This window comes from Pogona vitticeps, chromosome 2 (assembly GCF_051106095.1).
Source record: "Pogona vitticeps strain Pit_001003342236 chromosome 2, PviZW2.1, whole genome shotgun sequence".
Classification (NCBI taxonomy): Eukaryota; Metazoa; Chordata; class Lepidosauria; order Squamata; family Agamidae; genus Pogona; species Pogona vitticeps.
In genome coordinates, this window is record NC_135784.1 from 291,824,871 (window position 1) to 291,847,436 (window position 22,566).

Here is a 22,566-nt window from a genome sequence, read left to right on the forward strand (position 1 = left end):
CCTGCGGAAGGTGGCTGAGGCCGCAAGTCGGAGACCGGCAGAGGTTGGCGGATGAAGCCAGGGGACCTTAGCCTCCTAAAACCAACTGGCGGAAGTTTGATGGATGTCGGTGGATGGAAGCCCTGGCGTGTGTTTGAATGGTTGGTGGAGAGAAGGTATGTGTGTGTCGGGGTGCAGCTGGTGTGTGTGTGTGAATGTGTGTGTGAATGGGCTGGCTGGCGTTCCATGGGGATGTCGCCCGGGCATGTGTGTGACCCAAGCATTTGGGAGCTGGCGGAGGCTGGCTTCAGAAGCAGAGCGGAAGAAATGAACGGTCGGATATTCCTGGTGGAAGCCAGTGGATGTTGGCAGGCGGAACTTCGGGATGAAGTTGCCAGAACATTGGTCAGTGGATACGCCTGGGTTGAAGCTGGTTGATGGCAGTGGACGAGCTGGCCCCTTACTTGGTTTTTTCTCTCTCTTTCTCTTGCAGGGCCTGAAGCTTCCTCTTCCCCAGGGGGACGCGAGGAACCAGAAGGCAGGCGTCCTGCTGGAGCTGAACAAGGCCCTTGTCTCCACTGAGGATACCCGTTTAGTCTCATTTCCAAAACCAATAAAAGAATTTTTCTGTAATGGTTTTGAAGTGTTGTCTTGTTTGTCAGGGGGTGTCGTGGGATTCTCTTCCCCATCCCCTCATTATATCTTTGGCCCAATGCCTGGGGTGGGTCTTTGGGAAGACATGGCGTGGGGCCTTGTGATGTCACAGGAATTGGGAACATAATATTTCTCCATGTATGTGTGAGGGAGTGAGCTAGGCATTGTGGGTTCCCTGTCTGAGCTCAAAATACTGGTATGTGCTTCATGCACATAGGGTTTTTTTTTTCTTAATGAGCTCCTTATAGTATCTTTTTCATCAGAAGGGCAAGGAAAAAAAGGCCAAAAAGAGGCACAAAAAAACAAAAACAAAAAACCCCCAGAACTGAGTGCCTAAGAGTTCAGTTTCCACCCTCAGACAACAAATAAGTAAGCAAGCAAGTATCCTATGCAGGTTTTCAGTGTCCAGGGATGAAGAAATGACTTGATCCAGTTGTCAGTAAATTGGCTTTGTTTGAGATGTCTGCCAATGGAAAAGGAACTCTCATTGGGGTTACAGCACATAAGAAGTTTACATGAACTCTTTCCCTTTAAACATTTCTAACTTTAAGCACACTTATTACCTTACTGTTAAAGTGTTGTGCCGACTCTCAGTACACTAGAATTTTCACTGGGTTCAGAGAATACCCCACAGGCCATTCATTGCAAGGTTGTTTTTGTTGTTATTGTTGTTAATGTCTTGGTTGCCTGGGGGGGGGCAAGAATTATTGGACTTTGTATACGCTAGATTTTTGTTTTATTTTCCTTTTCTCTTCTTTTCTCTCTCGATAAAAATAGCCTTCCTAAACTGTTATCTTTTGCAAATTTGTCATTCATATTTTTAAAATTCTGATTGTTCTCCTGTGTTCAACGCACATTTTGCAACACACCTTTAAACCTAGTCTAAACCCAACACCTGCTGAGTAACATCCCATTCCTGCACAACGTACGGCAGAGGCAGAATTCCTTAAGGACTAGTTTTGCAGAGTGATGGTGTGAAGCTTTCCCCATTCTTGAAATCAAGTCATCCAGGACAGGTGTGGACAGCAGCTCTCAGGTTAGTGAGCAAAACTCCAAATGAATCCAGGGATTGTTTCTGAGAGCAGAATCCATTGGGAGTGGTGGATCTGAACAAATCTGGGGACAAATACTAGTAGCCAAGCTCTGTTGTGTTTATGGACTTCCCCCCGCCCCACAGGCCTGACATAAAAGGCAGGACCAGCAGCTTTCTAATACCTATGGCCTGGGCATTGTGTATGAGCTGCTAGATGTGGTATCTATTATGAGAGGCAGGCTATAAATAATGAGGAAAATTAATGGCTGAGATCCTGTTGCATAGCTCCTCATGTACAATGATGATGTCAGCAGCAGCAGGGAATCATCACTGGTTAATGGCAAATCACTGCTGACTAAAAGTGATTTTTGTGGTCACATGTCCCAAGCACAGTGCAAGTCATGTGCACCCCCAAACCCTTCAATTGGTTATAATTTGCCACTGCTGGTCACATCTTCATCATTGTGCATGCAGAGCTACACAACAGGATTTCAGCCCATAAATCATAAATAAATGTGCCGTACTAAGTTAACTGTTTTTCCATTTTGTCGATCTCTTTTCACTTGGAGTGTATGAGGCCCTCCTATTGTGGAAAATGAAGCATTTTTTTGGAGATTGGAAAAATCGCCAGAGAAAGCAGATGCTCATTCTTTCAAATAAATTCAATATTATCTTTGGAACAGAAAGTGCTGTTATATTAGCTATAAATGCTAAGCTTTGTTATTATGTTGGCAAAGTGCACGTATTAAATATTGTCTTATTTATCTTTTCCCTCATAATTTCACACTCCACACTTTCTTCTTTTATAGGGTTTTTTTGCACTGGAAAATCCAACTTTACATCTTTTAGTAATGATGTCTTTTCTCCATTGTCTTTAATCTCCTTTTTTATTTGCAACTTCTGTTATAAAGACAATTTACAAGCAATATTCCAAAATAGGGCCTCTAACAAATTTACTTATGTTTTTAAAGGGAACATCACAACACTGGATACACCGCCTATCCTTGAGCAAGCAAACAAAAAATATATATTTATTGGGGGGGGGGGAATACTGTTTGAGTGCAAAAAAAAAACCTTTGAGCCAAATGTTTTGTTTTGGATAATGATATTTAACAGAATGAATAAGCACCAGTGCCAAATAATCATTTGGGTGCAATATCCTTGCCCTCATTTGACCTTAATAAACTTCAGTTCTACACCACTGATGCACTCTCATCATAATAATTAAAGCAATTCAAAATAGCACTGAAGAGGAGGGCAACAGAAATGGGTACAGGTTTGTTCCACTTGGCCTATCTAATCTTTAAATATCGCACTTCTTCCTCTTTTGACAGCAGTGGGGGCGGGGCATAATACACTACCTAACAAGATGTCAGAGTTATTGGATCCAGGCTGAGCTTATATGGGGTAACTTGTCAACTTTGGATCCAGTGGGTCAAAAATGATGGGAAACATTTAGGTGAGCACCAAAGTGGCAAATTTGCTGATCATGGCACCCAGGTGCTCACTTAGGCCAGTGGCAGGACTATCTGTGCTGCTGTTAAAGATAATAAACTTAGCTGTGTGTTCCATGTGTAAGATCAAGAAGAAGTGTTGGATAATACATTTACTAGGCCACCATACTAATTGAAAAAGGCAGTAAATAGCATTTGAGTCATTCAGCACTCTTCACTGGGTGGACATTTCAAAGCATATGTTCAGAAGGGGACTGCAAGGTTGGAGAAACACTTTGAGGTACCTGTATGTTGTTCCTATTTTCAGCTCTGATTGTGTTACTTCAGAGATCTGCAGCAACCACTATCACCACCACCACCACAACAACACAAAGATCTGGCAATTGAATCATCTCTTTTGTGGATGAAGCACACTTCAGTGGTTCCCTTAGTCATTAGGGCTTTGGGAACAATATCAAGAAATTTCACACAGTATTATAAGCAGTTGCAGATCTCGGAAATAACACCATCAGAGCTACAAAAAGTGGCAATACAGTACTAGGAACAGCATACATACCGCGCTGATACAGTATTTAACAAGTAACTTTGTTTTTTTGTTAAAGCTTGTATTTGTTATATAATACCAGGCAATGTTTTTATCTAACAACAACAACAACAACTCTATAGAGGACTATCTTAGGGTGCTTGAGGTGACAGGAAGAATAAGCCAAAGTCATAACCTTTCGTAACTTTTGCTAGTTCATGCCAGAAACTTAATGCAATTTTAACAGCACAGGATTAGATTTTCTTTCTAAGAAGAAAAAGGCCAAGGATTAAATTATTGTATCTTCTATTATGCTTGCAGGCACCATTTGTTCAACTGAAAACACCTTCCATTAAAGGGCAGAGGTGGTGGAAGAGCAGGAAATCTTGTTACCCCTTAAGAGTTTGGTACCTCCCACCCATTAGAGTGCTTTCCTTGGAAGACTGCCCTCATATTTTCTTTGTCTATACATTTCAAACTTCCAGAAATGCTGAGATAAACAACTCTTAGGATAAACTCAGGCTTTTAACTCTTCAAGACACTTCGTTTATAAGGTCATGCTATGTGGATTGTCCCCTTGCCGCTAAGCGTGTCCCAGTCCTGTGCCTCAGAAATTGTGTCGAACTTGCCTGGCTAACTAGAGATAGAAGGAAGCATTCTAATCAAATTTTAAGGCCACAATACTTTTTACTCTTACTTAAGATTGTGCTTCAATTTTATAACCCACCCCAACTTCCCTTGACGCAAATCCTTTTGAATTCAGTGGATTTGTTTCTCAACAAATATGAAGCTTAGATCAGATTAATTTCAGCGAGACTAACTCCTCCTGAGTAAAATAAAGAAAGCCATCCAGCTTTTCCTAGTTCCCTGTCCCAAGGCACTTACAATCTGTAATACAATGTGAGAAGGGGAAAGGGCATTTTCAAACCTTCTAGTTTCTTCTGTAATGTGAAATGTGCTCTCCTAAAATATGAGAATAGACATATACTGTACATAATACATTAATAATTAACTACTCTTTGGGTTTTTGGTTAAAACTTGTATTTTTATATAACACCAGTCAAAGCCTGTGTCTTGTATCTTTCACAAGAATAACAATAAACTGCAATTGTTATTATGCCTTTATTCAAATGTGTGGTGCAACCATATTTGGGATGCTGTGTACTGTTCTAAGTAATAATAGTTATGACACACCATTGAAACTGATTCTGACTTAACGACAACTCTTTCAGGTGTAAACAGTTGTTCTACTGTTATATACATTAATGTACAACGTTGGCAAGGCTGTGAGACCAATTTTGATGAAGGAGAAAGAACAACCTATCAACTAACCAGAAGTGGCTAGAACATTTATTTCCAGTTTTGAGAAATGAGCGCGGGTGCTAAATTTTAGGGGGCTATGAACTATGTACAGTAAAAGGTAAACTGCCACTTCTAAAGGCTTTCAGGTTGGCTACCTGAGGCCTCAGGGCTGCCCACCCCTGTATTAATGTCACTAAATCAACTATTCTAGCAGGAAATTTTCTATTACATTACCTTCTAGCCAAAGGATAAGTCTCGCTGAAGATTCATCCTTTGGCCTGAATAATAGTACTCTGTTCTTCCCTGAAACACCCCTCAGCTAGAAGTGATGCATGTAAACGTGCAGACACACTCATGTACAACTTATCAAGGGTGTATTTAGCACCTTCCTCAAGCATTGATAAGTGCTTATTGCAAAAGAGATGCACCAAACTATTTCTTCCATTGCTTCTCATTGTGGAATCTTTGGACAACTAACTAGCAAAATATTTTAAGAAAGGATCCATTGACAAGGCACTAATATTTTTAAAAGAAAATATATATATTCACTTTTCTTATCCTATAGTATGAATATTCCAGAGATACATACATAATTCCAAAATATTCTTGAAATCTGGAAGCAGTAAATAAAAGTATTGCATAGAATCAGCCCAAGTAATGGAAATGATAGGAAAATTGTTCATTTTTCTTTATATGTGTGTGTGTTCGGAGGGTATCTGTTATTTCTGAGCCAGTACCACTTGTGATAGTCAGAGACATTAAAGGAAATGTAAAAGCAAAGGAACTAATTTTTCAATCCTCCCTGTAAAAATTAACAGGAGCGTTTTTGTTTGAGAAAAACAAAGAGACATAAAGATTTTAATGCTGAAGCCCACATAAAAAGATTACTGTCCAAGGTCTGGAAGAGTTTGAAGCAATGGTGAAACTCTAAATATAAACTCATAACCACTGAAGCTAAAGTGAGAATAATGTAGACTGTTCCATTTATTTAAAAATTTATGCACAGGAGATTACAATAAGCTTCACCAGGTAGGGAAAAGTGCAGTTTGAAATTAAAATGTATATAATGTGACAAATCTGTAGTGGTTGAGTGAATGGAAGCCAACAGGAAGCCAAGAAAAGGTTCAAAACAATTTGAACCTCACAAGAACTGAGGCTTCCCTTCAATGAGAGCCATCCAGGTAACTCAGTAAAACAGATAAGTTGGAGGATCTGGACAGATATAGCAAATGCACACAAGGTACGGTCCACATTTGGAGTTCACTACTGCTGGCTAGTGGAAAATTACATACCCAATACAGTGCTTTTTATGTGTTTTGGACTACATTACCCACATAATGAATGGAGATGATAGGGACTGTCATGTTGGAGAAAGCTGTTCCAAAGCATCTTAGATGCCTTTTTGTTTAAGAGTAGGACAAAATTAATACTGAACAGCTATAACGCTCTTAACCATGCTAACTAAAGAATCTCTGTATCTATATCACTAAATGCTAGACATGGGATTTGGTAAGACTGTTGTCTTCATGCCCTGCCTGTGGGCTTCCCAGTGATCTCTGATCAGCTAGTATAAAAGATATGATGATGGGCAAGACGGCTACTTATTTATGAGGTCTCCTCTTAGGTTAGAGAAGGGGATAAAGTTTTACAGAATGTTTTTAGCCATGTTGTACTGGCGCTTTGCCTGCAATAATATCAGGAAACTCCACTGGACAACTTTATTTATTTTTATTTATTATTAAATTTATACCACACCCATCTAGACTGAAGTCTACTCTGGGTGGCATTAGGATCAAGGCCATAGTAAATAAATAATTGTTTTGCTGCTTCACTATATTCAGAAAGAGGAAGGAGTGTCTGAAAGATCATACGTCATTGTTACATCTCGTTTCAAGGTTGAGAAGCAGAAGTGTAAAGAAAGATAAATAAATCATCAGACTGGACTACCTGATAGTATTTTTATTTCAGCTTTATCTTGGCCGGAAAAAAACATATGACAATGTTTATGGGTCTAAGAACTCCATAAATGTAGGCAAAGTCCAATGAGAATTAAAATAATCCTGCATAAACCAGCATTCTGAATGACGAAGTCAATTGTCATTTATGTGATAGGGAAATGCCAACTGAGGGTGTGATGATGCAATATTTGCCAAAGCTGTGATTTAAAACACTAAATTCAATATATGCATCTCAGTAGATCAATCTCTTGTTCTCATGAGATGGTAAACATGTTTCTGGGCAAACTTTACACCTGCTCAGAATACTAGTGTGGAATTGCAGAACTCATGCTCTGCTGAAGAAGTGGAATGACATAAAAAATTTTCCACACAGAATTTAACATTTTCAAAGAGAGCAATCTGATAATCCTTCTCTCCTTGGCACTGAAATTTCTGGTGAATCTTCTGTAGGGACATTCAATTACTGCAGTGGTTCTTAACCTTGGTTTACTCAGGTGTTTTTGGACTGCAAATCCCAGAAGCCTTCAACACCAGTTGTGCTGGCTGGGGTTTCTGGGAGTTGCAGTTCAAAAACACCTGAGTAACCAAGGTTAAGAACCACTGAATTACTGTATGTGTAAACTGTGTCTGCAGTGTGAAACAATACAGTCCACAACAAAGCAATCTGTTGTTTCTGGAAACTATGCCGGAGATTTGGGAAAGTTAGACAACAATGTAGGGCAAAAGTCCTATCAGATCCAATCTTTTGTTGTTCTAATAATCTTATGCTCAGCATAAGAAAAAAGTAAACAAAGCAAAAATTTGGGAAGGGGAAGACTTTGGTGCAGATCCATGATCTCATTAAGCTGAATCTTCCGATGTTGTGATGCTCTTACTATATGTTCAGCATATCCAAAGAGTTATATTAAAAAAGACCCGGTAGGGATTCTGGCAAAACTTGGGATTGACACTGTAATCAGATATTCACAATGATTTCTCCCTCAATTCTTCTCTGACTTGGATTAAAATCCAAGCTACAAAAGAATCCGCTTTCCTGTCCTCCATCCACCCAGATCATGTGATTACATTTACTGCTGACTGCATGCGAAGCAGCCAGGATTCTCTCCCCTTTCCCTCCCTCTCTGGCACACGGAAGGCTTCTAATATAAACCTGCTGCTTGGTGTCTTGTACTCAAAGGATGAGAGGACAAGAGAAGCTGGTCTGCATTCAGGTGCCCAGTTGCCAGCAATTTAATATAAAATGCCATGATCTTACAGCTTCAGAAGAGCAATACAAACACTGGCATCTGACATTGCATATATGACATCCTGAATAATCTTCGGAGGCTCAAACTAAAGAAATTTGTTTATTCAAAAATAAGTCCCACTGCAACAGCTTTAAGGTATATAAGACTTAGCTCAATTCTATGCATGTCTTTATTCCTTTTTTTTTTAAGGATTAAGAGGGGAAACAACACCACTATAGCCAGTTACATTTATCTTGAAGCTGCCACATATATCTGTGTGTGGATTAGGGCCTTTTCTCCAGTAATCGAGAAGAACATTATCCTCTCAGGAAAATCATCTTCCTGTTTCAGCCTATCATGATGTCTCGGTCAAGGTGGTCCACAGAGGCTTGTTTAGCCTCTCCCAACCCAGTCATTTCTAGGGCCTAGAGTAGATTTATTTTATCAGTGGGATTTCTGTTAAGTATTGATCCCCATTCACCACAGATTCAGTGCATCTATTCTAGCTGGGGTACTTTCAGTTTTAGGCTCCGGTGTTTAAGAATATAAAGCTGGGGACAATGGGAGTTGTAGTATAAAGCATTATTAGAATGCCAGGTTAGGAAATTGTATGATTCATAACATTCAACTTCATACCCAGCTGACCAATTTTCTTTTGAATTCATGTGTATTACTCCAGCATTGTATCCTTACTTTGGAAGAGTTCTGTTAACTACGGATGCTGAAATAGATTCCGAATCTCTGGCTGGAAAACCATGTGATTATTATATGAATTAAGGGCACTGAAACATATTTAGGCAGTTGCGTATGCTATTATAGAGAATATTCAAAACACATACACACAAAACCCTATTACACTTTTGGCACAGATTTTGAGTGACACAAGCAGTCCTGGTTGGGAAGTGTTTTAGGTCCACACATCATGGGCACGGGGCTAAAATCTGCGACTTGTGTGTCAGAACACTGAAAAATGTTTGCAAATCTTCAGCATAGGTTTTGAGGCAAAACCAAACATGCAGGTTCCCAGCTCTAAACTAGTGAGTACTGAATAAGTAGCAAAAATAATCCAAAAGATGGGGGGAGAATCCCCAAAAGAGTAGGTACATAATAAAAACTACTGTATGGTACATTCACATAAAAACCGAATATATCATGGTGGTCCTTACACAATACAATCAAGGAGTAGGTGATATATTTATTAGGCTATTAAACAAATCATACAATCTGTTAGCTTTTGTGTATCAAAGTCTACTTCCTCAGGCATGTCTGTAATGCAGAGAAATTAAAGTCCCCAAAATTCATGGCAGATGTTTATGGCACACTTATTTCTTAAAGGTAAGCTAGAAAAAGGACAGGGTACATTTTTGAACTTCAGCTTAGGTAGCTGTTGATTATATATCACACCCCTCTCCTCAAACAGAGACCCAGGTATTATGCATATACCCTCCCACATGGCAATTTATGCAGTTTCCTTCCCCAACATAATGTACCTTGGGAATTTTCACTGTGATTATACTGCCACCTAATGGGTTTGCAGAATCACTACATTTTTAATTGAGAATAAGCATCAGAATTATATTGTCCTCAAATAAGAATGTCTCCCTCTAAGAAGAACTGACGTTCCAAGATGGAAGCCCAGCAGGGAGGCAGGCAGGCAGCCATCAAAGATGTGGTACACCAGAAGCTCACACTACAATAACCCCACAACAAACAAACAACTGAAGCAAAGAGCACTCCTTACCAGGCTCCAGGCTTCTTCGTCTTCTTTTAAAGAGATTCTAAATTCCCAGTTCTTCCTCCTGGACTGCCCCTGCAATGGTATTGGATGAAATATTTCTCAGGCGGTTTGACAGACAAAAGGTGGAAGGATACTAGAAGTGTATGTGAAAGAGGGAATATTTTTTAAAAAGTAAAGTTCATGGACCTGTCTTTTGAAAACATGATTCATTTGTATTTAAGAAGTCTTTTGTGTGTTGGATCTTTCATTTAGACTTGAAAGTCCCTGCTTTGGTAGCTACTGCCAGCCACCGACCTTCCTACGCACTAGTAAACACTCATAGGAAGCCATCATAAAGCAAGTGATTCCACAAGTTTGTTCCATAGCAGGAAATGCAGGGTGACAGGGAAGCAGCACAGTAATTGTAAGATGCGTAACAGATAGAAAAATAAGTAACTGAAGCACGCTCAGCTTCCTTGCAGTGTTACAGTGAGCTCAAAAATATAACCAGTTTCTAAAGGAAGAAAGATGGAAGCTGTTTCATCAGGGAATAAACTTTTAGGTGGACAACCTGCACAGTTTACAAAGAAAGGTCTGTGTGATAAACACAGCCCAGAATGTTACAACAACAACAACAACATGCTGTCAACTTACAGGAATTCTGACTTTTTTCCAAGGTTTTCCAAGTAGAGAATACTTGAAGTGGTTTTCTATTCCCTTCTTCTGGGACTGTGCAGCTTCTCCAAGGCTCAACACATACTCATGCAAAATTTCTCAAAAGTCATTTGTTTCTGAGAATATTCTGAGGTTTTATTTGCTCCTCCGCTTCAAGAAATAGAAGTCCACTTTGTAGTTTTATTTCCCGAATGTCTCTCTATATCAATTTCTCTCCTCTGTTTTGTTTTGTTTTGTTTTGTTTTGTTTTGTTTTGTTTGGGGGGCTGCTCTCCTGCCACCACCGTGGCTGCACTCTAGAATGATACCAGGTGGAGGTAGTGGTAAAATAAATAGACTTCTTAGGATCTAAGACTTAGGGAAACTTTTCTTCCATTAGGCCAACAATAAATTTGGGGGAAAGCTAGAAGAAGATTGAGAAAAAAGGAAGTGAAGTCACCGGCTAAGAACATTGATCCACTACACAAAGTGGAGCCCAATCAGATAGACAAAAGGAACAGCACTCAGATAGTCCTATCGATCACTTTCCTGCCCCTTGTAGGCACATCAATCTTAGTGCAAAATGCTGCTCTACCTTTCTCCACTTCCGGTAGGACAATCTCTGTTTGAGGGCCCTGCACGCTTTATCTTGCTCAAGATGATTCATGTAAGTGTGCTTGATGTTGTACCTCTCCTTGAGTATCTGTGATATTACGCCCATACAACTTCTGCAACGTGTGAGTATTTCATACAGGGCCAGTCCTACTGCTGGGCAGAATGAAGCCAAAGACTCAGTTAACAGATGGGGGCCAGGAATGGCATTGTCCTGGCCTCATGAACTCTCTGTTTTCCTCACTTGGAGGACAGAATAGAATATGGCACCCTAGCTATCCTATGCATAATCTCCTGCCTCAGGTGTGGTGGTGGACACTAGCAGCAAAGTAAGACTCAGTTGACAGTTGAGTGAATTTCTGTATGTTAACCAGGGAAGGGACACCATCTTGTCCTTCTCATGATCAAACTGGGTGCTACAGCTTGCGCTTTATTATAGGTGAAGTTTCTTTAAGCACTGAAAGATGTTCTTTCATCATAGCATGTGCTTTAGCTGAACTCTAGCTAGCTTTGTTCTGTGGTTGGTCAATGGAAGAGAAAACACAAGTTTCAGTTCCAGATCTGATTGCTCAGCCTTGCACCTTTGAGGAAATTATGTTGCACTGGGGGGGGGATTAATAAGCATTTTCTCTAATGTCCAGTTTGACTTGCATATCAGATTTTTAAAATTTTTTTAGGGCATCTGTAGTTCCAACCAATGCCCCCAGGTGGCAAACTTGAATAAGTATTCTACAAAACAATCATTTCTTTGTGTCTGGAATCTCCATCCAGGAAACATACAGGGCTTCATTTACTTTTATCACATGGCATTGCAAACTTTTAAAAACCAGCTGTTGCAAAAGGAATCTAATATTGCATCAGTGCCGACTTCTTAAATCTCTAAATGATTTCCAGTCCTCCATCCCTTTCAAAACATAGCATTGTAAGCTCGTTCGCAAGCAACATTTTCCACACCATTTAAAATGTATTTATTTTCTCAAAGTGTGCAACATAAATGAAATCGGTATATACGGTTTCTACTAAGCCCTTGGAAATGTTAATGTTTTTTGGACTACGTTTTTCAGATTCCCCAGTGAACATAGCTGCTGGCTTGAAAGATGCTGGAAATTGAAGTTGTAAAAAATAATATTTTTTCAAATTTTACTGCATCTAACAAAACCAACTGACTCTGAATTGAGTTGTGCTATACATATGCAAAGGGACGTGGTGGTGCTGCGAGTTAAACCGCAGAAGCCTCTGTGCTGCAAAGTCGAAAGACAAGCAGTCGTAAGATCAAATCTATGCGATGGAGTGAGCTCCCATCGCTTGCCCCAGATCCTGCCAACCTAGCAGTTCGAAAGCATGAAAATGCAAGTAGATAAATAGGTACCACCACAGTAGGAAGGTAATGGCGTCCCGTGTCTAGTCACACTGGCCACGTGACCACAGGAACTGTCTTTGGACAAACGCTGGCTCTATGGCTTGGAAACGGGAATGAGCACCACCCCCTAGAGTTGGACACGACTGGACTAAATATCAAGGGGAACCTTTACCTTTATCTATACAACTAAATGTCCTGTTTACCTGGAATCACCTTTCTTTTCTATTGCCTAAGTATTATCTGCTCTCAGATTCAGTTGCCTAGTTAAAACTGTGCCCAAAATCCTGTTGCGCCCATCCATTTGTGCTGCTCTCCATTGTGAGAACATCTGGATAGATACTGAGCATGTATATGAAAGTATAACCAGTACTTATACGAGCAGAAGCCCCATTCATCTCAGCAGGAACTCCCCACCTCTGAAATGGAGAAATGGGGAAATGCTGGAAATGCATTTTAATAATTCTACCTGTATGATGAAATAGTGAAAGAAGAAAAAGGAAAATACTGAGTGTGGAACAAAAGAGAAACCAAGTGAAGTAAGCATGGTTGTGTACAGTACACAATTTTGCTCCTCATATTAGTTTTCTGTAGGAGGAGAGTCTGTTCATAACCTATTTTTCCTAAAGTAAGATTTGCTTGCTTGTTTGTTTGTTTGTTGGAAGACTTATATACCTTTTTAATTTACTTAAACCTCTCAGGATGACTAGCAATTAAAACCAATAGTAAAGTAACTTAATATTACCTTGTACATAATAAAATTGCAGGATGGCAAAATGATTAGATCAGACAGGGAGTGCAAGAATTAAGTACGCTCATGCAGCAAATAGCTCATAGAACAGGATGTCTTGCCATGTTTTTTTAAAAGAAAAACATGTTTCAAACACAAATGTTGAGACATTCCATTCTAACAACCATCACAGGAATCCAGCAGTAGATGAATATGGGGAAGGGATGTTTACCTCTCTTCAAATACAGCCCAGAATCACCTAGTCTAGAGTATGCACATATTTACAATTGAGTTTTCATTTTTAGCCCCCTCCTTCTCTGAAATGTCTTCCATATCTATCTTGTTTATGCTTGGATGGAAAATACTGGTGTAGCCTATAAAGGATCCGTTCAGCCCAAAGGGGTGGGAGTAAGAAAGAGAGGGAGAACTGAAGAGGTCAAAGCTGCTGGTGCCATTTAAACTACAAAGGCCCTTGCCAACTTGGTTTAGAGTTTTGAAGATTCCACTGGTAGAACTGATTCTTCTATGCGATGGACACTCAACCAAGTTGAGGAAGATGTCTTCAAGTTTTATCTGAATTTGAATTCAAAAGGCAACTTAAACTTTGCAGTTCTACAAGCCACTTCTGTATTGGTGCTTCACCTAGGACTTAGATGCACAAACTGTTGCATTTTGTTGTTGTTTTAACTGCTCGTGTTCCCTCTTATACTGTATAACTGTGAATAAGAATTTCACAATTTTGTGAAACTGTGTTTGAAAAGTTCATCAAAGGAAAGCAAATAGCCCCATAGAACTTCAAGGTGTTATACAGGTGCATGCAAGAATCTGGTGCATGGATCCAGAAGGCATCTTCTCTTCCATCCCTTCTCTATAACATCTTGTCTAGAGATGGGCACAAACCTTGGTTTGGAGGTTCATTGATGTGGTGGAGCATATTCCCTTCCCCTAACCAATGACCCAATCACCTGTTGGAGCACTCTCATCTCCTACTCCCCTTCAGGTGTTAGATCAGTCCTCAACAGGAATATGAGGTTGATTGTCCTGCCTCTTTGTCTGAGTGGTGGGTGATCAGCCAAGGGGGCAGGGAAGCCTGTGATCCTGCTGGAGACTGGTTGAACTGCTGAAGAGGAGGAAAGGAGCACACACCAGCTGGTGAATGGGGAATCCAGCTGGGGAAGTGGGGGGAAAGGGATGCACAGCACCAGTGGTGCCGTGGACACAAACTGGCATGATCTTCCAAACTGAGGTTTGTGCCCATCTCTAATCCTGTCTATATAATGCCAAATGCTTTGCAAATGGACTACGGGTTTCAGTAACCACTAATGGGAAATTGAGGTGGTGATCCTCAAAGTGAGAATATAGGTGTAGCAAAATACCCCAAAAATGAGTCTTTACATAAGGAAGCCAATGGTACATGAGTGAATAATTCAGTGAGAGGCTCCACCTATAGAGAATAATGATAAGCAAGATTACTGTTCCCATGGAGCATTATGGCAATTCACAGGAAGCAGTGTGACTGAGGGGGTGTTCCCTTCTTCTTTTCCAGCTGAAGCACATGAAGTGAAGCAAACAACAGCAGTAGAAAGACATCATTTTTGCTTCCTGGTTTCTCTTCTCCAGCCCTTGACATCCGCCTGGGGGATTCCTGAAATACTTGAAAGATGTCATAAAGAGGAGGAGCAGGATCTGTTCTCTATCATCCCAGAGTGCAGGATATGTAAGAATGTGCTTCAGTTACAGGAAGCCAGATTTTAGGCTGAATATCAGGAAAAAAAACCTTAACTGTCAGAGCAGTATGACAGTGGAAACAATTACCCCAGGAGGTGGTGAGCGCTTAAATCTGCAAGCATTCAAGAGAATATAGGACAACAATTTGTCAGATCTACTTTGATCTGGATTCCTGCATTGACCAGGGGATTGGACTCGATGGTCTTATAAGCGCCTTCCAACTCAATTATTCTATGATTCTGTGATTCTATTATTCTAAATCCTAGAATTCTTAAAGTCTCATGCCTAGAAAGTATGGTTTCAATATGCGAGATGACTTGAATGCCTGAGCCATTCCTGACTAGATCAGCATGAAAGTGTTCCTATGTGTATTGCTTACCTCCCAACTCTTACCAGCTTTGCTTCTGTGACATCCCAAGAATCAAACTCTACAATATTGGAAGGGCCCTCCCTTGTTATGTCACAAGGATTCACTCACACAAGGTCTCAAATGTTGGCCCTGAAATCATGCACAGATTATTTTTGTCTACTCTCATTCCCACACATTCCCAACCAATTCATACCCACTTACAAAGTGATTGGCAATGCCTCACAGAAAATCTGGTCATTTGTGATGCAAAACAAGGGACCAAAAACATATGTGGGCTCACCATCCTTTCTCTGCTAAAGTATTGGACTAAGACCAATTATTGGATCTGTGACTGTGCAATAAAGATTTAACTGAATTGACTAAGATCAGAGAGAACAAAGTTCAAATATACAGTCAGCAAGATGTCATTGGGGGCCCTTGTTTCAGTTACTACCTCAATTATCTCCCAGGATTCTCAAGATAAACAGAGTAATGGGGACAGCCAGTCCTGCACCCCTTGGAGGAAGATTTGGGATAGGATTTTTGGGGTTTTTGGATTACAAATCCCATAACTTTCCAGTCTGGAAGTTCCACCTAACAGACAGACAACATATATAGATATAGATCAACTGGGACAAAGGCTTTGAGGCTGAACTAGGCCTAGGCCCTCCCAAGCTTCCTGTTTCTGCCCCTGTACCAACAGGGAGCGTTCCTTCAGAACAGAAAGCTAGATGGAGCTAGGCCTAGCTCAGGTGCTAAGACTTCCAGCTGGGGCTTTTGTCCCAGGTGAGCCACATTTAAGTGTTTGTAAGATGTCTGCCAGATAAACTTCTCAGAATTGAGAATTATGGGATTTATAGTCCAAAATATTCAAAAATCTCATCTCTACATGTAATGAAGAAATAATCAGGGCAAGCAAGATGACAAGACCACCCACTGTTCTTCATATACAAGGAACTGTTTAAACCATGCTTTCCAAATCCATCACGTTAGTTTATGGCACTGTTCCAAATGGGGGCCAGGCAGGGACCACATAGAAACCAAAAATCCATGCCACAAAATAGTGTGTATTATCTGAACCCAGACAGTAGGCCTAAATCTTACAGACACAGTCTTGGCACTGGAAAATAAGGGACAAAGTTCAGCTAACAATTAAAAAAAAAAAAAAACCTCTCGAGCCTTAATCCCTTTAAACCCCAGAATCTTTTAAAACCCAGTGCATATTAACAGCACATATTTGACGTTCTTTCACAGTTCCCCACCCCCCAACCTCTGTACATATGGAATTGGAAATATGGGTCAGTTGAACTTTGTTATTTATAGGTAACAAGATAACTTATGAAAGTCAAAAAAGGGCAAATTTGCCCTGTCATCTCCCTTCTTTGCTGCTGGTTGGGTACTGTTGACCTCACAGCTGGGAATGTTGAACATTAAAATCCTGAGGAAAGCAAGAACCTTTTCATATAAATACAAGAAGAACCTGCAACAAAATGCTCTGGTATGGAGGGCCTTTACTGTATTTAGAATTTACGCCACCCTATTCCATTTCAGTTTTTATTCCTCTAAATTTTGGTACCTGGGCAAGGCCCCTGTCATCACTCTGTAGTTACAGCTCTGCCCTACACCACAGTTTACAACTTAAAAAAATTCTTATTGGTCACTGTTCCATCCCCTCTGAGCATACTCAATCCTTACTTAGTTGTTTTAAGGTAGAAACAGTGGAGGAGGTTGACACAAATTCTATTCGGTTGTTTTACAAAACATTTGCTGGCTGGATAGCTCAGTGAGTTGAGTATTAATGATGATGATGGTGTTGTTGACCTTCAGCTGTGAGCAGAGAGAACAGGTGCTCTCCATCCTAGCAACATCTCCCGTCTCCATCCATGGTGGCTCTCTGTGCAATCAGAAACCTGAAACATTAGGGTCCCAAATATGTGGAAATATTCCAGATGTAAAAACCAGAGCATTATAGTTTTGGATTTCAACCTCCCAGAATCCCAGAATAGGCTGAAGTGACTGCAGGACTCTGAGAGATGTAGTCCAAGAAACATTTTTAAATTCTGGTAGAGACTGAAGAGGAAGTGGGTGAAGCTAATTTGTCCTCTTTGCTCACACGTTGAGGCAAACGCTTTCACTGAACACCCGAATAGGATTCTCCTGGTACAATGGTGCCTCGCTTAACGATTGCCCCACATTATGACGAATGTGCTTTATGACAATCTTTTTGCGATCGCAATTGCGATTGCAAAACGATGGTCTAAATGGGGGAATTTCGCTTAGCGATGATCGGTTCCCTGCTTCGGAACCGATTTTTGCTTTATGACAATCAAAAACAGCAGATCGTCGGGTTTTCAAAATGGCCACCGGGTGCTTAAAATGACTCCCCACTGTGCTTAGGCATGGATTCCTTGCTATACAGGCAGTGAAAATGGCCATTGTATGGAGGATCTTCACTGGACAGGGAGTTTTTACCCCATTGGAACGCATTGAATGGGTTTCAATGCGTTTCAATGGGGTTTTTAATTTCGCTTTACGATGTTTTCGCTTAACGGCGATTTTCCTGGAATGGATTATTGTCGTTAAGCAAGGCACCACTGTACTCAGTTCCTGCCACATTAAAATCTTTATGTCTTTGTTCAGTTCTATGAGCTGCTCTCCTTTCCTGGAGCAATTTGAAAATAGCTTCTTACAGCAATGGGAAAAAATTTCACTGACTTTGAGATTCTCACAGGAAGCATACATTCTGAACCTCCTAGAACTCCTTATGACACAAAATGCCCCTTTTCACATAGAAATCTGCACATTTACACTTGCATATTGATACATATGAAACCATGCAAAAAAATTTTCTAAATGCAAATAGATAAAAATATGTACAGTTGAAAAATACACTCATAAACTGGTTTTAGCCAAAGAAGAAAACACATTAAAATGTGTACATTAGGAGGAGTGCATGAATGCAGGCATATAAAAAGGTAAATGGAAACCAAATTACTGTAACAGATGTAAATAGATAGGGAAAAATGCAATGAAATCAAAATGGAGAAATTTCCACATGCCTATTTCTACTGGGGTACCTAGTGTGATGTAGTGGATGGAGTGACAGACTAGGATGTAGGAAGCCTGGGTTCAAATCCCCGTTTAGCTGTGGAAGCTCACTGAGGGTGTGGAACTGATAAAACAATACTTTAAACATCTCACTTACCTTAATAGCCCTAGCAGGATTGCTATAGGTTGGTCCCATTGTGATGATACACAACAACAATTGCTCAGTGAGAAATGTCGAGGAAATAAACCAGGAAACATCCTACTCATTCAACAGAATAATTTTCTCATATTTGTGCTTCTCTTTCTTTCTCCCTCTTTTGCACTAAATAAGTTCTTTGACTCACCCATCCATTTTAATATTATTTTTCCTTAAATTGAACTATATTCCATGCTTACTGAATACTCACTGTTTGTTTATGACCAGCATTTGTAATATCTTTTTATTGACCATTCTCTCAGCGGTATTCTCTGAGTTGGTTGGATTTGTTTTAATTTCTCATCAGTTCTTCTTTCGAAGTTTCATAAAGGAAAAGAAAAAATATCTTATTAAACCAAAATGATGAGATTGTGGCTGAAATCTAGTCATGCAGCCACTGCAAGTAAAAAAAAAATCTGATTCACCCTGAAGGTCTCCAGGCTCTGATGGAATCCCCTTTAACGTGGAGGGGCCATCATGGGCTGCACAGTAGAGAGGGGGTGTCTTTAATTACCAACGGCTGTAATTTTTGTAAAGGAAAAACTTCACCCTGTCCGGTAGCCTCAAATGGCCTCTGCCAGACAAAGGGTTCCACGGAAGCCTCAGTACCTTGATATAAGAATTTTTATTTGTCCATGTTATTAAATATTTTCTGTTTAGAAAGATTCGTGGTGATAAAGGAATCATTGCAAAATACAAAGCTTGGTTGCATACACTCTCTGTTTATCATAGACTAGGCATCCTTCAATCTCGAGAAACTATGGTAACGTTCTCTGTATGGAGGACTTGGAACAGTGTCTAGTGTGGCTGAGAAGGCCAATTCAAGAGTGACAATCCCTTCCACACTGAAGACAAGTACAATCTGTTCCCTGTCCAGCCCCCTGATTTTGCTGTTTTCGGGACTGCCTCTTTGCCTCAGCCTGCTGGACAAGGGTCTCTTCAAACTGGGAGAGGCCGTGACATACTGCCTGCCTCCAGACTGAGTGCTCAGATGTCAGGGTTTCCCATCTGTTGAGGTCCATTCCGAAGGCCTTCAGATCCCGCTTGCAGATGTCCTTGTTTAGTAGCTGTGGTCTCCCTCTGGGGCGATTTCCCTGCACTAATTCTCCATACAGGAGATCTTTTGGAATCCGACCATCAGCTATTCTCACAACATGCCCAAGCCAACGTAGATGTCGCTGTTTCAGTAATGTAGACATGCTAAAAATTCCAGCTCATTCTAGGACTACTCTGTTTGGAACTTTGTCCTGCCAGGTGATACCAAAAATGCGTCGGAGACAATGCATACCTTCTTCAATTTTGGTTCAACATAACTAACCACTATTCAGCTAAATTAAGGGGGTGGATCTGTATCCCCCCCTTTATTGCGTTAGCTTCTAAGTCTACAAAAGAGGCTTATTGAAAAGTTTTAAGAACTCACCTGTCCAGGTTAAAAGTAAAAAAAGAGACTAAACAATTATTATCAAATAAATAAAGCAGTATACAGTCTGAATTTTTCAGACAGGGTTCCCAACACTTCAGCTAGTGCCTCTTGTGCATTAACTGTAGCTCTCTGTGGAAAAAACAAAATGGCCAACTAGATGGATGAATGTGAAGAAATCTCACCAATGTCTTGCTTATTTGCATATGATCAAGACAGACTGTTTCAGTGTGGTGGGAGAGCCTGACAATATTTATTTATTTTATTTATTTATTAGAATTCTATCCTGCCCATCTAGACCAAAGGTCTAGATGACAAGGAATGATCTCTCCTCCAGCATGAAACTGAGACACCAGGTGCTTTTATCTTCTTCCATCGTGGTTTGCACAATTTATGCAAAGTGTTTCTAACATCTTTTCCTTTTCTAAAGCTAAGCAGAACAAGGACAAAAGGACTGACTTTTGCATTGTTACACAGACCACAAAAACATTGAATTATTACATGGGTTGCTCACAAAAAATGTGAGCAACCCATGTAATGATCCAGTGTTTTAGTGGTCTATGTAACATGGCAATTTAGAAGTTTAAGATTTTGTACTTTTGTAGAAATACACAAAATCTCTCTACTACCAACCTATCAGCCAAAAAAAGCCTTTGACACACAAAGAAAAATCAGATCATGACTGGCATCTGTCTCTAAATCCCTTTAGAAAGCCCACAAGTAGCACATGAACGAAATAATACAGTCTAATTCTTGTTCCACAGCAACTGGTATGCAAAGTGATACTTCTTCTGATACAGCAGTAATATTTAAGCGTTAGGGCTACTGGCCACTGGTACTAGCTGAACCAAATGACTGGTACACCCCCTTTTAGTTCAATGATTCTGTTAGTCAGATACATATGTAAGAGCCAATGTGGTATAGTGGATAAAGCGTTGGACAACAACTCAGGAGAAGTGAGTTCAAATCACCGCTTGACAATGAGAAACCACAAGAGTGAGGGTGGTAATGGGAAACCACTCCTTGAACATCTCATATATGTTGAAGATGCTGTTAGGGTTGCAGTGGGTCAGAGGTTATTTGATGAAACATAGCAACATATATTCTAGTCTTTCTCCAAGACATGATATGAGCTGTGAGATCCCAGTGATGGAAAACTTAGTAGGTTGGTAGCTTGAGATGGAGAACTTGCAGGCCAGAGTAAAGATAGTGCAGCAAGAAAAACCAGATGACATTAGAACGTGTGCATGCCCTTCAAGCCTCTTGGGGTGAATATGAATTCACTCCATGTTGAGTCAATGACAGGTTTATTGACGGGAACTGCAGAGCGAAAAGGGGAGCTTAACTTCAACTCCCCTTCCCATGAGTCCTTCACTCAGACTCATTACAGTTAAGTCCAAGGGCAGTTTATGGCATTCTCCTGGAAAAATGTCCATGTCACAGTCTCTGCCCTCATGTGTCCCCAATGCCCCAGGATAGTTCAGTTTATCACACTCTGGGTCCTCCTGGTTCCCCACTTTTCTTCCTCCCCCTTGACTTGAATCAAGGTGTCTGCCAGCATCTGCCCAAGTGTGCTTACCCTAAACCCAATGGAGATCTCTCCAGCATTCTCAAGGAGTGGTCCAGTTGCCGAAACTACTGAAGTTATAATCGCCAGCACCAGCACCAGTATAAGATGCAGATTGGTTAGTCTGGAAGTGGTCCAACCGGAAGCTCCTCTTCCAACTCCAGTATCACCCCCTCAATTACATGGACCCCTGATCCTCCTGGATTCCAGTTTGGGGCTCACATAATTTGCCTACACAAGTTCTTGAGGTATCAGATTCGGGATCCACTCAAGAGGCTCACTCCATTCCTTCTCTCCTGACAGGCCAGTTTCCTTTCTTATATTCTTTTATCTCAGGCTTCCAGTACTTTATCCCAGGTTCTCTTCCTACAACTCCATCTCCTCCTGCCTCTCTCCTCTGCCCCCCCTCTTCTGACACCCTCTTCCAGATCCTGATTAACTTTACCAGTGGCATTGGCAGGATGGCATCAGTTCCTGGGCCCAGGGTCCTGATAATCCAGGAGTAGGGTTCCAAGGGTCGGGCCATGATCTCCTCATCAACATCTCCATTTGACAGCTGCTTTTACCAGAGTTCTGATCTCAGAAGATGGTAAAGGCTCTGAGGTTGGCCTGAGCTGCACCTTGCTAGTCTTCTGTTCCCAGCTAGTCACATGAAAGACTTCTGCCTAAGATCCTGAAGGAATCTTGCAAGTTCAAATAATAAATTATATTAGGCGAGCTATTGTTATTATTTTATATTCTTGGCACATTTCACTTCTTGATCTTTTTTTCAGAATAATTATGCACAGCTTGAAAAAGTTTCTTTTTCTTTTCTTTCTTTTCCTTTTTCTATTTTTTGCATGACAACCTCCAAAATCTCCCAGCCACCAATGATCAATAGCCATTCCAGTTGGGAGATTCCGGGAGTTAGCTTCCAAAAAAAACCCTAACTTTTTCAAATTCTGGATGTCATGTATGCCGCAGTGGTCCCCAACCTTGGGCCTCCAGATGTTCTTGGACTTCAGCTCCCATAAATCCTGGCCAGCAGAGGTGGTGGTGAAGGCTTCTGGGAGCTGCAGTC

The 22,566-nt window shown here is 40.7% G+C and overlaps 1 long non-coding RNA gene across 2 annotated transcripts; it reads right to left on the minus strand.

Annotated features, from left to right (window-relative positions):
• Positions 1–161: 161 nt before the first annotated feature.
• Positions 162–22,182, minus strand: LOC144586362 (uncharacterized). 2 transcript variants are annotated; one of them, XR_013541146.1, is made up of 3 exons: positions 21,952–22,182; positions 18,731–18,831; positions 162–1,096 (listed from the first exon to the last, which is right to left on the minus strand). It is a non-coding gene; the product is annotated as an uncharacterized LOC144586362 (long non-coding RNA). The 2 variants fall into 2 exon arrangements; XR_013541147.1 differs by lacking the exon at positions 162–1,096 and adding an exon at positions 9,885–9,939.
• Positions 22,183–22,566: the final 384 nt, after the last annotated feature.